Raw genomic sequence first — 16,047 nt, forward strand, 5'->3', positions numbered from 1 at the left:
TCTGTCCATGCATACCACACCCACCTCTGACACTCTTCACAACCATTCCTGAGAAAAAGAGGCCAGGAGGTAAAGAGTGCCATAGAGGGCAGTGAATCTGCAATAGCACCACCAGGATTCCATTCTTGACTTTGGAGCAGGTAAGATTGGAAGGATGGGGTAGGAGGACCAGTGTGTTGACTCTTTTCTCAAAGACCACTCCCCAGCTAACTACCTACCTTTGTTCTCTGTGCTTAACCATTTGACTTGAGAAGGAAAGTTTAATATGTCCCAAACTTTCTCTTGAATCAAGTCTCCAAGGAAAGAGACTGAAACTCTGTAAAGCACCAAGGAAACCACCAATGATTTAATGCTCAAGAGAACTAATCTTGGTGGATGGTGGCAAGTCTTGGGGACTCCTGTCCCGGAGCCTGTGATTCTGCCCATCATGGGGAGCAGAGGTTTTTTAAAGGGGAAATTTGGAGAAATGATATTAGAGAGGAGGCATCAGGAAGGAGAAGATCAGGGAGAAGAAGGTTAGGAAAAAGAAATTCGGGGAGGAGAGAGTCAGGGAATAGAAAAAAAAAAAACATTTGTTTTAAAGCTGTAAGGGATATATAGTCATCAAAGCATCAAATGAACCCCTGTTACATTCCCTCACTGTCAATTTCTAGCTTCTACTTCTATGGAAAGTGAGTAATGACATCTCCAAGCTACTTCCTGTCAAAAAGGGAAGCTGAAGGGAGTCTGCAGAATGGAAGGTTTCTACTTCTTGTAGCCATTCTCTCTTCTGGGTTTTTGTGACATAGTTGCAAAGGGAGGAACAGCATCAGAGCAGTAAACAAAATGACACATTCACAAGGCCATTTATGACAAGGGTACTTGGAATGAGGTAGAGAAGACCCAGTAAAATAGACTTAATACCTCTCGGTATCCAAGAGAAGAGACTAGAGAACCAGTCAGTGAGGCCTATTCCCCATCCCATCCAGAATGGATGTGTGGTGGTCCAGGGTCTGTGGTAGCCAGGTTGCTCACTGCCTGATCTTTTCAATACCGGTCTCCACCTGTGAGGAGGTGGTAATATAAATGCAGCAGGAGGTATTAGCTATAGCACAAACTCTCCCTTGCCCAGCTGACAGAAAGTCCAATTCCATGAGGTTATCTAGAACCACCTTGGCCAAGGAGTCCGGGGAAGTCTGTAAATTTGAGATGGACAAGGCGGTGCCACTCGGCATAGTGATCAAAGTTTTTGACAGATTCTGGAGGATGCAGTGGTGTGCCCCAATTCCCCAGAAGGGTAATAAATATTTATTTCATAACTTAAAATCTCTCTCCTCCCTCTTGGATCACGTGACCCTCTGGACAAAACATGTAGTGTGTGTGTGTGTGTGTGTGTGTGTGTGTGTGTGTGTGTGTTTGTGTGTGTGTGTGTATTCCAAATGTCTCCATGCATGCAATGTGTGTGTCTGTGTGTCCATGTGTGTTATAAATTTCCACTTACATTACATGGCATTTTGAGGTGGTAAAGGCACAGTCATATCTCCACAAAAGCCAGCTATGGTATTCTCAAAACTACAAGCTTTTTATGACACCTAGGTGGAGACTACCAGGATGTCTGGAAGACTAATCAGGGCTACACAAGAATTTCCTGTAGCACGGGCAGCATCTGTAGATTTATGGGAAGCTGTCTCTGTGTCTTGCGGTATTGTCACAAGAGTCCATGGATGTGTGGTTTCCTGTTCTTCCCAACTCCTCAGAGCTGGGCAGGCTCTTCAAATAGAAAAGCTTTCGAAATGATCCAGATTGTACCAGATCCCCTCCAGACACACATATTTCCTAAAATAAATGGTGCTGAAAATCAGCCTATCATAGTACCATTATCAGAAAATGTGGAGTAAGGCCTGGCCTAATATACAACCAGTTTCTGCCTCAGTTTCTTGATTGATACCACACTATCCTTTCCTGCCTATAGCCTTATCCATAATTCCAGAATAGCCCGATTTGCTATCAAATGTGGCTTGGGGCACAGGCCCACATGTTCCCCTCTAATCAGGACACAGCTAGCAGCATAGCTGGGATTCAAGGTGAGCTCTCCAAGGTCCTGAACATGGAGTTCTTATGGGCTCATTTGTTTCTCTCCTCACCCACCAGCCCCACAAAAACGAGAGATTTTTGAGTCAGAACCCACAATACATCAGAATGTGTTCTTATCTGGAGACAGGATCTTTACAGAGGTAATCAATTTAAAATGAGGTCGTTAGCATAGGCCCTAATCCATTATGAATAATGTCCTTATAAAAAAGGTAAAATCTGTACATCAATAGAGGGAAACTGATGTGAAAAGACACAATGAAAAAAACAAAACTCAGCCATCTACACTCCATGGAGAGATGTCTGGAATAGATCCTCCCCTTATAGCCCCCAGAAAGAACACATCCTGCCAGATTCTAGCCTCAGAACTGTGAAACAATATATTTCTGTTTTCTAAGCCATCCAAATGGTGGTACTTTGTTATAGCAGCCCAGAAATCTCTGTCCAGAGTTACAAATTGCAAGTGTATGCCCCTGACTATGGTTCCTTGCAGCTGTCCAAATGTGCAGCTCACAGCTTAAGACGGCTGTGTTCCCAGGGTCACGTCATGGTACATTCTCACACCAGACAGCACATACTCTGCATGACCTCACACAGTGCTCCTGACCAATCTGAGGATGGACAGAGTCTAACACACAGAGCAGCCACAGTGATGGTCATAAAACACTTGTTCTACGTGATTAAACTTCAACTACAAATTTAGCTAAGTTATCCCCAAATTAAAAGGCTATACAAGAATGTTAGGAAGCCATTACTGGGTTTGATACAGTGCTTTTAAAAAGAGACAAAGTCATGGTGTACAGGTAATTTTTTAATCCCTGAAATTGCAAAATCAAAGGATGAATTCATGTTTAACCTATCAGGAAACTCATCTGATTATGACTGGGCAGATGTTTTCATTGTCTGAGGAAGGCTGCTGACTCTAGATACCCTGGATATATACAACACTGTTTTTTTTTTTTAATTCTGAATGCCTAACAACTAAAACTGTCCCCAAATGGAAGGACTTTCATCCTGTAACATTACTGGCACAGAGATTTTCAACTAAAGATCCACTATAGTTTATCCATCCTCCTGCATAACACTTATTGTGTAAAACAGGCAAAGTCCTGGGCATCGAAGGAGTAGAAAGAATAGTCAGAAACCTATAAATCTTGCTCGCAAAAAAGCTTAGATGCTTCTAGGAGAAATAAGACAGGCACATAGCAAACTACAGCATAGAACAGAAAATTATTAGTGTCACACACAAAAAGGAACAGCTAAAATGCCACAAGAGGTCAGAGGCATTTAGGAAGGAAGACACTGTGGGAGTGGTGACATTTTTCTAGATGAATGTCATTATTGGGAAGAGAAAATGGCATCAGCCAAGAAAGAAAGACATTGAGGACTGACTGGAGTACAGGGCATGTTTAGAGGAGGCAGGAAATGCACTTAGAAAGGTCATCTCTATCTCATTTACAGAGGGTTTGAACAACTGCATCAGGAAGGCAAGTTTTGCTCCAAAGAACAAAAGCAGCCACTCAAAAAAAAAAAGATGACCTACAGAGGTGCTGCCAGAGAAATTCCAGAGGTAAGAAGTCACCCCATGAGGTGTCTCCTTTTCAGACCACACGAGTCTCTGGATTCATGCTAAGGAAAGAGCAATCCTTCATCATAGACACAGACCACACAGTGCAGGGAAGCTATAACCTAATGAAACCCCAGGTATGTCTTAAGTGCTTCATAGGGAATAGAAAATCCAAACCCAAGGCGACTCTTCCCTTGTCAATGATTCTCCTGGGCAGGAAGCCAGTTCAGAGAGGTCTTCAGCTTGTTTTCAAATCACAAATGACAATTTCTTAGCAGGAAGTAATATTTTTTCCACTTTTTCTCACTCCTTGACACATAATTGGTAGACTCTCCTAATACCTGATGGTATCATAAAAAAAAAGAGCTGAAGGGATAATAACTGCTGTGGGTTGGTAAACTCTAGGATCTCTGACCTGATTAAAGGCATTTCCAGTGAAACAACTATGTACAAAGTAACTAGGAAAAACTTAGAAAATTTGTCATAGAGAAAGGTGGTGCAACGAAATGTTCCCCAAAACGGTGATTACAAAATGGCAAAGCCAGACAGAGAAAAGGTTTGTGTACTCTGTAGCCTTCTACCTAAAATCACCCCAGTCTGAGATTTCTATCTTTTCCTGCCTTAAGAATTGGCTAACTCTATTGCTCTACATACATGCTCTGTGCCCAAGGACAAACTTTAAGTGTGGTTTGCAGAAATGTGTCAGGAGGAAACATAAATATGCAAAGACAAGTGCAAGAGAATGTTTACTGAAGCATTACCTAAAATAGAGAAAGAGTGGAAACAATGTAACTATCCACCAGGAGAGGTTTGCTTAAGGATAGTATAGTAACAAAGAGATTCTCACTCAGCCAATAAGAATAAATTAGATGCACTAACAAGAAAAGGTGCTCAACTGTTGTCCATGAGTCCATTAAATAGGGATTAAAAAAATAGAATGAAAATAGTGTGCTACATGAACTTGGATCAAGTTAGCCATGATTGTCTTCTGGAGGGTTGGGAACTGTAGGGTTGGGAATCGCAGAGAATCCTTCATTTTCTAGTTTGTACAATTCCGAACAGTTTAAATTTTGTTACAATGAGCATGTACTCTCTTTATGATTAGAAAAAGGGTATTTCTACCAGAAAAGATAAAAAAAGGAGAATGTAATCCTTCACTAAGATTTGCAGATATGAACATTGCTTATATTTGAGATAATTTTAAGATCTTTTAAAGTGTGCTGAAAATAACAATGGAGTATAAAATAAGTTGCTTAGCGTTGTGGAAAGAAAGCTGAATTGTGAGTCCAAAGTCTTCAGTTATGGGTCCCACTTCTCCATTTTCTCTCTCTGAGCTTCAGCTTTTCTCATAGATAAAGTAAGTTGCTATAGTTACTGACTCCCAAAGTCCCTGCAGGTATTAACATGTCATTATTCTAACTGGAAATAAACATATCATGGATTCAATTTTTCCTTGTTAAAAATGGTCCACAATGAGGCCACAAAACTGCTATAATTCAAACACAGGTTGGACTGGTCTGCCTGAGTGCTCAGAAAAACTGAGTTCTACAGTGCAGTAAGTTTCCATCCTAGATTCCTGAGTCACAGCACATTCTAGGTCACTAAAGAATGTGAGGGAAAAGGGAGTCACATAATCAGAAGTTCTGCCAATAATTCTAGAGTCATCACCTTCTTCAACATGCACACATGTCATTTATTAGATCGCAAGCTAACACCAGAGAAGTCTAGGGACCTGTGCAAAGTCTCACAGTTAATGGGTAGAATATTCAGTAAGAGAAAAATCTTGACCGAGTCTAATACTCTTTCCATCTCACAAATTTCAGGCTAAGCAGATGAGGTAAGTTCTAAACAATGCTTTGATCTTCCTCGATCTGATGAGTCTGTGATACCTCCTGAAGCTCAGTACATTTCTCTGAAATAGTAATACAGTAAAATAAAAAGTCCATTGAAAAAGAATGATTTCCATCCTGCACTTTCCATCCTCATACAGGTAGACACACTGCTATATTCCTATTTCCTATTTTGAGGATCCACATTCAAGGTGTGGATCAGTTATCCTGTCACTTGCAAGGGTAAGAAAAAAAGTACTTTGAGATTGACTTAAAAGTGTGAAGAGCTGTATTTAATAGAAAGATCATAAAAAGATAATCAATAGAAGACCTAGGTTTGAGTCTATGTTTGCCACTTAGTTGCTGTAGGACCATGATAGATGTAGTAAAGGTTTACAGGGCTGATTTCCATATATATAATCAGGAACCACTCTTCATTCAATCCACACATACTTGTGCCTCTGATTCCAGGCATAGCACTAGATGCAAGGGCCATAATGCTGAGTCAAACTAGACCCATTCAGCTCATGCTGTCATGGAATTTGTGGTCTTGAGAAAGAGTTGAACATGAAAATCATGCAAACAAATTGATGAGGATTGGAAGATAAAAAAAAATAATGAGAAAACAATGCTTCCAGTTGGATTTGATGGATGACTATTGATTAACTCAGTGAAAAAAAGGGAGAAGCCAAAAGGAAGTACATTTCAGGAAGAAGCAGCACCTTGTTCAAAGGCCCAGGGGTAGCAGGAAACAGCTAGTTTATAGAAATGGCCACTGGATAGTTTAAAGCATGGGAGTGAGTGCTATAGCATATCTGTGAGATGATATAAAACAGGGCATAGAACATTGCTTTAATTGTTAAAGCACAAGATGTAGTAGGTGTAATAGGAAGGTAAGAGTGTAAAAATCATTTGAAAGAACTCTGCCCCTAACACAAAGACAGTACCGAAACATTCACTGGTACGGTTGAATGACAAGGGTACTCTGATAATAAAGAGGGAATGGTTTTTAAGAGCACTAGTGACTTTTTTCAAGTTGAAATGTTTCAGCAGAAAAAAACCCAAAGATATGGGTTTACCATGCATAAAAAAGGGCTTGCCTTTAGGGGAAATAAAAACCAGACAGCATGATTTGCCAGTGATACCTACTGCAGAAGCACCAAGGGATGTCAGCCCAGCATGATGCAGTTCGGGTGAAAACGCAGAACAGCCTTTATCAGCTTGTGCTCAAGTGTAGCTGCTTGGAAACCATTCAAAACCCAGAGTCATAGGTCAAGTCCCAATTACAGAAATTACAAGATGACTTTGTCACAGCTAAAATTTCTTCCACAAAATGGATATTTTACTTTGAACTTGCATGAAAGTTAAAGAAAGTTATCAAGAGAATTGATGGGTCTTTTCGACTTTCTTAAGAACACTGTTGGGGAAGGCACTAATGACTCATAAATGAGGGTGACAGAATGTCAGCTCCAGTAAGGATATTAATTAAAAGAAAATTGACTGTGGACTTTTCTGCAGGTTCAGACTGCTAGATCAGACCCAAACCCAAAGGAAGGCAGAAGGTCAAGGTGAAATTCTTTAAGCCAGAAAGTGGATTAAGGTTTTGAACAAGATATATGAAGTTGTAGACCTTGGACTTTTTTACTTATAAGAAACTCAAAAAAATAACCATCTAAAACTTAAGTGGCAAGGAATTTATAGAAATAACATATCAGACAGCAATCCCATGACTTAATACAGAGTAGACCCATGTAACTTTTCTTTGACAACGTGTAAGGCCAAGTAAATAAAGGGAGCAAGGGTATAAAATCTATTTTGACTTTATAAGTCCTTTAAATTCTACAATGCATGCAGAACACCATGTAAGAGAAACACTAGACCATACCACAATGAGGTGGGGAGAAGTTTATACTTGACACAAGAGTAGCTACACACCAGAATAAATTACCTTAAAAGATTTAAATATGCAAAAATAAAGCCATTTAAAAACTGAGTATGTACTACAAGCTTTAGAAAGGTAAACTGGAATTTTTTGTTTTTTTATTTTTGAAAAATTCTGAAAGAAAGAGATGCACTTACTATTTCACCTGCAAATGAACACATTTCTGAATATCAAAAGTGTAACCCTCAACAGAGACCAAAAGCAGACTGGGGAAAACACTGGGGAGTGGGGAACGTGACACTATATTACCATTTTTAGAATAGAACAAGGTCAATAAGCTACCAATGGAGGGGGCTAGGTAAAGAATAATAAAGACAGTGGAATTAACACAAATGCCTGCTTGGCTGATGATGTTTTGTTTACATCATTGCTTTGATACCTATGTGTATTTATTACTTATTGTAATATAAAAGTTAGGTCAAAGCAGCTTAAATGACTGCATGATTATTATCTCATAGTTGTGTGAAGTAGAGATCTAGAAGCAGCTGAGCTGGCTGGAGCATTAGTCATCTGCAGCGTTGATTGGGGTGAGAGGTTCCATTTCAAAGATGGCTCGCATGCATGGAGGATGGCAGGGGGCCTCCACCTCACCACACAGACCTCTCCATAAGCTGCTGGAGTACCATGTTTTTTTTAAGTATTTGTCAGGTGCCTTCAAAATGCTAGAACATTACCCTTGCAAAATCAATTTGAAACAGTAAACCTCATAGTCACAAAGAACTCAAGAAATTGTAATATATTTCAAAACTAAGCAAGATGGGACATACAATTTTCAAATTATGCTCTCACCTCTTCACTCCAGTATATCAATGAGCACTGAACTAATGGAAATACAAGAACTCTACTCGATAGCTGGAGGGTTGTCAATGGATGTCAAGATACTTCTAACCAACATCAGACCTATGTACAGTATGTCAAAACAAATTGCAAACATGAGAGGTTCCAAACATTATTAGTAGTTTTCCAGCTAGGACCAACACAAAAATCACCCACTAATGCTTGAAAAGCTTAGATTTGAAGTCTTAAAAAATTTTGTAAATTATTTCAAGTCCATCCTATGTACAAAAGATGGTACTAGTCTATCACTCTGGAGTGTGAATTTTACAATCAACAAATGATTATGGAGTATCTGTTAGAGGTCAGGCACCATATTGACTCTTGAAGAACAAATATTTTCTTCATAGGAAAAATAGGCAATGAACAGGCAAACAAATAAATTAACTAAATAAGACTTGTTCTATGTGACAAAGGGGATAAGCAGAAGGCTGTGACAGACAAGGCTGGGAAGAGAGAAGGGGAATGGGGATAGGATGCCTCTTGGAGATGATATTTAAGCTGAGACATAGAGGAGGCAGCCATCTACAAACCCAGGAAAACAGGTTCGGTCCAGTATTTCAGAGTGGCAAGTGGCAAGGCGTGAAAATGCTCTTCAATATCCTGCATGAGTAAGATGGCAATTTGGCTGAATCAAGGAGCCAAGGAAACAGTCCCTCAAAGTAGAAATCAGAGGCAGGGGCCAACCTGTTCTGGATCAGGCTTTATGCTAAATAGAGTGGAAAACCAGCAAAAGGTTTTCATCAGGCAAGCACCAAGGTCAGATTTAAATTGTAGTTTGTGGCATAATCAATTAGATCTCTCTGTGTATGTGTGTGTGTGTGTGTGTGTGTGTGTGTGTGAGCGAGAGAGAGAGAGAGAGAGAGAGAGAGAGAGAGAGAGAGAGAGAGAGAGAGCTGCTAGGGAGGAAGAACCAGGCAGCCTGATTTGGCCCACATAGGGATTAGACCCTTGCCCTTGTTCATTAGATTAATGCTATTTGCACTGGACTCTGAAATAAATGCAGCTCTTGCTACTGATGGTTAGTTTGTCCTCATTTACTTAAGGTGAAAGGTCTTATCTTCGTGACTCATTCACAAATCCTGCTGATCCTCCTAATTAAAAAGTTTTCAAACAATTGATATATTGGTTATGATGAGCCCAGAAACACCAGATAATCCTTCTGCCATCCATCTATATGCTAGGACTTCACTGCCACCATTCTCATCATTACGGGGGGTATTCTTTAGTCTGATTTTCATGACACCATCTGCCATGTTCCTTTCTCAATTTTTTTTTTTTGTAAGGTGACTGCTCGGTGATTATGAATATCATATTTGAGATCTTTTTATAAATAAATCCCGGACAGTGACTCAAGGGGAAAGAGTCATAAAAATGTATTGACTGACAAGTTTTATGGACCACAGACTTAGGAATGCACTAGAGGTTAGCCTTGTTTTACACCAAAATCAATAATGCAAGTAACAATGGAGGTAAAGTGAATATGTGGTCATCTTAGTTTGCAGCAAATTGACTCATTTTAGCATCCTTTCTAAGCCTTATAATTTTTTCATCAGTATAACTAGTTATACGCTTGGAAAGAGTGATTCTGAAATGAAACTCTCTCCACTCACCTTACCGCTATCTATCCGAGACCTTCAAAGCTCTATTTCCTATGAGATAATGCCTCTAATTACTCCAATCACATAATTTATTCACCTTAAGTGAGATCATGTGGGTTTTGGCATGAGACCATTAGAAAACAAGTGTGTATCTTATTTAGTTTTTCATTTACCCTAACCCTCAAATAAATAAATAGTCACAAACAGAGACAAAGAACTTGGGTGCAAGGAGTTGATTTTGAAGAGACTCTCAGGAAGCAGCAGTTAGGGAATGGGGGAGAGGAGAAAAGCAGAAAAAATTGGAAGAAAAAACAGCAGCAGGTGCTGGTACTGGGTGTGGTGCTCAATTCAGTTGGGGGTCAGTTCTCAAGGGACTGGGTAGAGTGTACCCAAGAATTTCCTTCTGAAGGACAAGAGGCCTAGACATTTCTTCCTTTGTCCATTGGCTGAAGTTTTCCCCAGGGCATTAACTCCCCCACAGTTCTATGCTGCCCAAAGGTAGCCTTCAACAGTTTCAGAGGCTTTAGGAAAATCCTTGAAGCAAAAGTACAGACAAGTGGAAGGCACATGGGAGGCAGCCATCTTGCCTGGTAACTGTCCAGCACAAAGGCAGCTGAAATCAGTGGTAGATGGAGGGCATGTGGCTCAGGGTATAAAAAGCGTTTGCTTACGGCACAGGAATGATGTTGGTAATAATAACGTTGGAGATACAAACAAGCATTTCTCTTAGTATCACAGAAAGACTGGCTCATCATCTGATCAGGATCTGAGAACTGTCCCAGTGTTAAATGAGCCCTCTGTGAGCATTAGCTGGGACAATACAGAAGATAAAGACAAAGTGCCAAACTCTCAAGGAGCTTACAATCTTATAGGGATTCTCAACAAACCACAGACATAGGAATATATAACTGATGGTTCTGGATACAGAACACGTAAAGAGGGACATGAAACAGTAAAAGGATTTCATTCTGGAGTCAGAAAGACAGAACTAAAACAAGCCCAGGATCTGCAGTGCCACCCTGGACAAGGTTTGTACTGACCTCATGTCATAAGTTCTTCATATGACGACTGAAAACGTGATGTGTCTGCTGCTTGAGGTCCTGGGAGAATCAAGTGCCTGTAAAGTACTAATGGCAACGTCTGGCCTATAAACAGTAAGTGTTGATTATTTTTGTGAAAGTTAAAAAAGAAATTTCATGGAAGAATGGGATTTAGAGGAGAAAAAGGTGGATTCATCTTCATGTCAGACTCTCTTACTTAAATATAAATGTCCCTGAAGTTACATTATCTGAGGAAAAACTATTTATTTTAAGACTGGAAGGCAGGCATTTAAGTTTCAAAAATGCAGCACAAAAACTGCAGTGGCTTTGGAGAGACACCAATCTAATTTCAAACCCAAGTATCATGCCACTGCATTACCTTGGGAAAATCTCATATGGCTCTGTCAATCAGTTTTCTCATCTATAAAATGGGGGCAATGTCACCTAACTCCTAAGGCCACTGTGAAGAGCAAAAGAAAATATTTCAGTAGGGTTCTCAACACATTTTAGAGCCTCACAAGGGTTGCTTATTGCTACTCACTGTTCATTCAGTGGACACTGATTAAGCACCTACCGCATGTAAGGCAATGTAGTAGGTTCAAGGGGGAAAAAAATAAAGACAGATAGGGTCCCAATAGTCAAAAATCTTCCAGGTTAATGTTATTAATACTTTAACAAGTCCAGCCATTTAAAAGGACCCAAACTTTCAAATAATCCTAATATCAAATACTATTATCCTAATATCAAATAGAGGGAGACAGGAAGTAAAGGAGGAAAGAAAGGAGAGAGGAAAGAAAGTAAGCTGGTTATCTCTGCGACAAAGTTCCTGGACATGCAAGATAATGGGCTCTATATAAATTCACGTCTGCTCCAGGGTAATCAGAAATCAGCAAAGTGAACTGAATTCAGAGAAGGTACAGGGACCAAGAATATATAAGCCCAACCTGCCCTGGCATTGGAACAATAACAATGCTGCTCTCTCTCAAATTTTTAATCCAAGTACAAACAGGATGAAATATCTATCGTTGACTGCCTCGAAAGGAAATAATGTCATAAATTTGGTGCTGGAAGAGAAGAAAAATGAATTCTTACTACATTGTTCCTAAGATATTGCCTTGCCAGAACAGAATTGGGGTACCCTCAGCAGATAAATCTGAGCTAGCACCCCAATTTTCTTGCAATTAAGAATGACTCTCAGGATAAGCATGTTCTTGACAGTTATACACTCTCCTTGGGGCCCTTCCTTTCTTACATCTGCAGAAACAAACACTTGACAGTTCATAAATCACTTTAATGTCCATTATCTCACAATTTTCACAATAACCTGGAAACCCAAATCTGGTCCTGTTTCCAGGGCATTTTCCATACTTGTGTGTAGACTCTAAGGAAAAGGAAGATGAAATCTGCAGAAGTGGAAAGCCCTGACGACAGGAAGCAATTTGTCCTCAGAGACCTTTCGGGCCTCTCTGAAAGCATAATTCCCAGCTAAAGAAGTGGTGGCTCTCACTCTGCACCTTCCTTCCAGGCAGTCAGATGTGAAATCCTTTATGAGCATGGAGCCTGCTCCATGAACAGCATCATTAGAGTCAAGACAGTAAAATTCATTTGAAACTAATTGGTGAGTAATGAAGTTGCGAAGGTTTATGAGCCTTGCACTAACACTCATACAGAGGTACAGTTTCAACAATAAAAGTGCAACCACTGACAAAACTTGCCTTCTGTGGAGGAAAAAAAAAAAACAAAAAGCAGGCCTTTTCCTTAGCCTGGAGGCAAACACAGCATTAGACAATTTCAGAAGCGACAAGTTCACTTTCTCTTACTTGGTCTTCCTAGAAAGAACAGCTTCACCCTTAGAAATAAGCTTTGAAGACTGGATAATGGGACAAAGCAGGGGGATGTGTATACATCTCCTCCAGTTAAGTCTCAAGCCTCGACAGAAGTAAGTGTGTCTATGTAACCATCCAGCCTCAAAAGCAGCCATGGTCAGAGGTAAAAGTTCCTTTCCTCATTCAACTATCTGCTACCACAGGGGGATGCCAGAAGGGAAGGAGATTTTGAGCAAAAAAGGAACTACCTTCAGGGGGCTTATAAAAATACACTAACCTCCTTTGTACATCCTGTTATGGTTTAGATATGAGAAGTCGCCCAAAAGCCAGTGTGTGAGACAACGCAAGAAAGTTGAAAGATGCAATGACTGGATTATAAAAGGTAAGACCTAATCAGTGCACTAATCCCCTGATAGGGATTACCTTGGTGGGAATTGTGGGCATGTAGGGTAGGCTGGAGATGGTGGGTCCCTGGGGGCATGCCTTTAGGGTTTATGTTCTGTCCTTGTTGAGTAAACATAGTGCAGGCTCTCTCTCTCTCTCTCTCTCTCTCTCTCTCTCTCTCTCTCTCTCCCCCTCCCCCTTCCCTTCCTGGGTACCATGTTCCCAGCTGTTTTCCTCAGTCACACACTTCTGCCTTGATGTTCTGCCTCTCTTTATGCCCTGGGGATTGGAACCAGTTGTTTATGGACTGAGACTTCTGAAACTGTGAGCCCCCAAATAAACTTTTCCTCATCTAAAATTGTTCTTGTGAGGTCTTTAGGTCACAGCAGAAAAAAAAAAAGCTGATTAAAACACACTCACCCCCATATAGCTGAGTAAATGAATTCCTTGAGTCCTGAGGAAAATCTATTACCAAATATTTACTTTTGTTTGTGCTTAGTAGGTATTGAGTTGTTTGCCTTAAGAGTATCGACTAAGGAAACCAAATGTTTCTGAGAATTCGTCCTAGGCAGTTGTAGCAAGCTCTGGAATCCCCACTGAGGAGAAGCTGGTCTGCAGGCTGTCTCATGAGTCATGCAATCTAACACCAGCCACACACAGCTATTTAGTACTGAAACGTCGCCAGTCCCACTGACCCTTGGTAAGTATGAAAATCACACCAGATTTTGAAGTCTTAGCATAATAATAATGTAAAATATCACCATGACTACTTCTATGTTGATTATATGTTAAAATAATAATAGTTTGAATAGAATGGTATAGCTAAAATAGATGACTGAATATATTATTAAAACTAATCCCACCTCTTTATACTTTTAAAAAAATGTTTCAACTGGAAAAGATCCAAATTACAATTGTAGTTTACATGTAGGTAAAGCCTTATATTTCTATAGGAGTTGATGCTCTGTTGGGCATATACTTTTTCCCCTCAAACACTATTAAGCCATTTAGATAAGTTTAAAAGAAAGATGGTATAAATGTCATGTTATAATTCCCTTGTATTCAAGTAAGTTGGAAATTGTTTACCTGCTCTCTGATGTGTTTTGAAGGTAGAATACAAAACAATATGTTTGTTTGCCTGGCTGTTTTCAGCAATTTGATCTTTCATTGGCTGCAGTAGGTACAATATCTGTTTAACGAATCTAGGGAGTCAGCATTGCATGATGGGATAGGTAGATGTTTAACTGCAACATTTCAGGAGAATACTCAGAGTTCAGCTCTTAAATGTGATGCTGATGAATCTAAGATTAAGCATTCCACCCCCATCCAGACACACTTTGCTTAGCTTTTTTATTTATTTATTGGACCAGGGATGCACTATCAACCTAGATTTGCTTTCTTGCAAATGTTCATTCTTGGTTACAATAGGGTCAGTGAAATAATGGTACTGTGCATTTATAAAATCCATTATTATTACCACCTTTACATATAAAGAAAAATGTAATTTTCCTTGGTATAAAAAGAGTTTTAAAAATGTGTTACAAGTCACACAAAGCCCAACTGTTAGAAAAGGTGTTGTATCTGTTCCCTCATTTGTTTCAAAAAAAAAAAAAAAAACACATTCTCAAGCTATGAAATATTTAGATTTGGGCCACTTAAATCTTACCTTCTTAGGAGATTTAGAAGATCATATAGAAAAGCATTCACTTATGTGCTATGGCTTCATATTGTTTTTCAAAAACTCACTATTAAGAAACTCAGTACACTAAATTCTTGCATTATTTTGATCCTTCAAATTGCCAAGAGGCAGTGGCTATAATTGTGTAAAGGAAAAACTAGAGTCCAGAGACCCAGACCAAAAGCTGACTCTGCACTGCCATCTCTGTGGAACTGGAACGGGACAGTTCATTTCCCTCTCTGGTTCTCAGGGTGCCCCAATGTAACAGCATAGTCCAATCCTATAATGAAAGCACTCTAGCTGACCACCTTGAAGAGCCACGTCCAACATTAACTTCTCTTAATCCACTTTCCCCTTATTTCTCTTCCAGTGCAATCGAGGTGATGCCTCATGAATTTGGCTGACCTTCATTTTCAACAGCTGTGCCAGGCAGCTTTGGAGCCGTCTCCCGTCTCCAGTGGCTTTTGCACCTGCAGACTGGCTGGCTTGAGATCCTGTTTTCTGCCTGCCTTGGCAGTGGGCTGGAAGTGAGAGCTGTTGCCTACGGTTTTCTCTGAGCCTCCTGTCTCTGGTGACAGGGCCAGAAGATACCTAAGGGGCTTGTCAACAGCTAAGACTGTCTCTTTCTGCTCATAGCTCTGGGAATTGTCTTGGCTAGGCCTAGCTGAAGATCTGCCTTCTGGAGTGAAGGTTGACCTTTTATGAATACTGACCTACAAGAAAGATAGAGAAAAGTGGTCCCACTCTAACTTCCCAACCTTAATGGATCAATAGAATCTGGACAGGAGGGCTAGAATAATCATACAAAAGGTAACAGTGAGCACGTACTGCAGACTAGAAACTGTTAAGGACTATATGTGGATTTCTAATTTAATCTTTAAAATAAACCTATATCATAGGTATTACTATCATTTCCATTTTACAGATATGGAAGTGGAGGTTTAGAGGAATATTATAACTTCCCCACAGATTCATAGCTATTTAAGTGACAGAAGTAGGATTTAGAGATAATGTAGATTTGCTTGATTCTTGACTTTATATATAGGCCTACTTTACTATCAGGGTTCTATTCCCCCTCAGAATGGATTTTTGGAAATCACTTTGCTGCAGAAAATGTTGGGTATACTTGACTTGATCGTTTCTTCTGCCTGAGATGCCTAAAATACCTGTACAGTTGGGCATTACTTCAAGTCCATTGTGAAAGCTAGATATCACCATTCATTTCTGAGATTCCTTCTAGTTTTGTGGCAGGGTGGCAGGGTGGCAGGGCGGTGGG

The sequence above is a fragment of the Callospermophilus lateralis genome, unplaced genomic scaffold (genome assembly GCF_048772815.1).
Source record: "Callospermophilus lateralis isolate mCalLat2 unplaced genomic scaffold, mCalLat2.hap1 Scaffold_161, whole genome shotgun sequence".
Lineage (NCBI taxonomy): Eukaryota > Metazoa > Chordata > Mammalia > Rodentia > Sciuridae > Callospermophilus > Callospermophilus lateralis.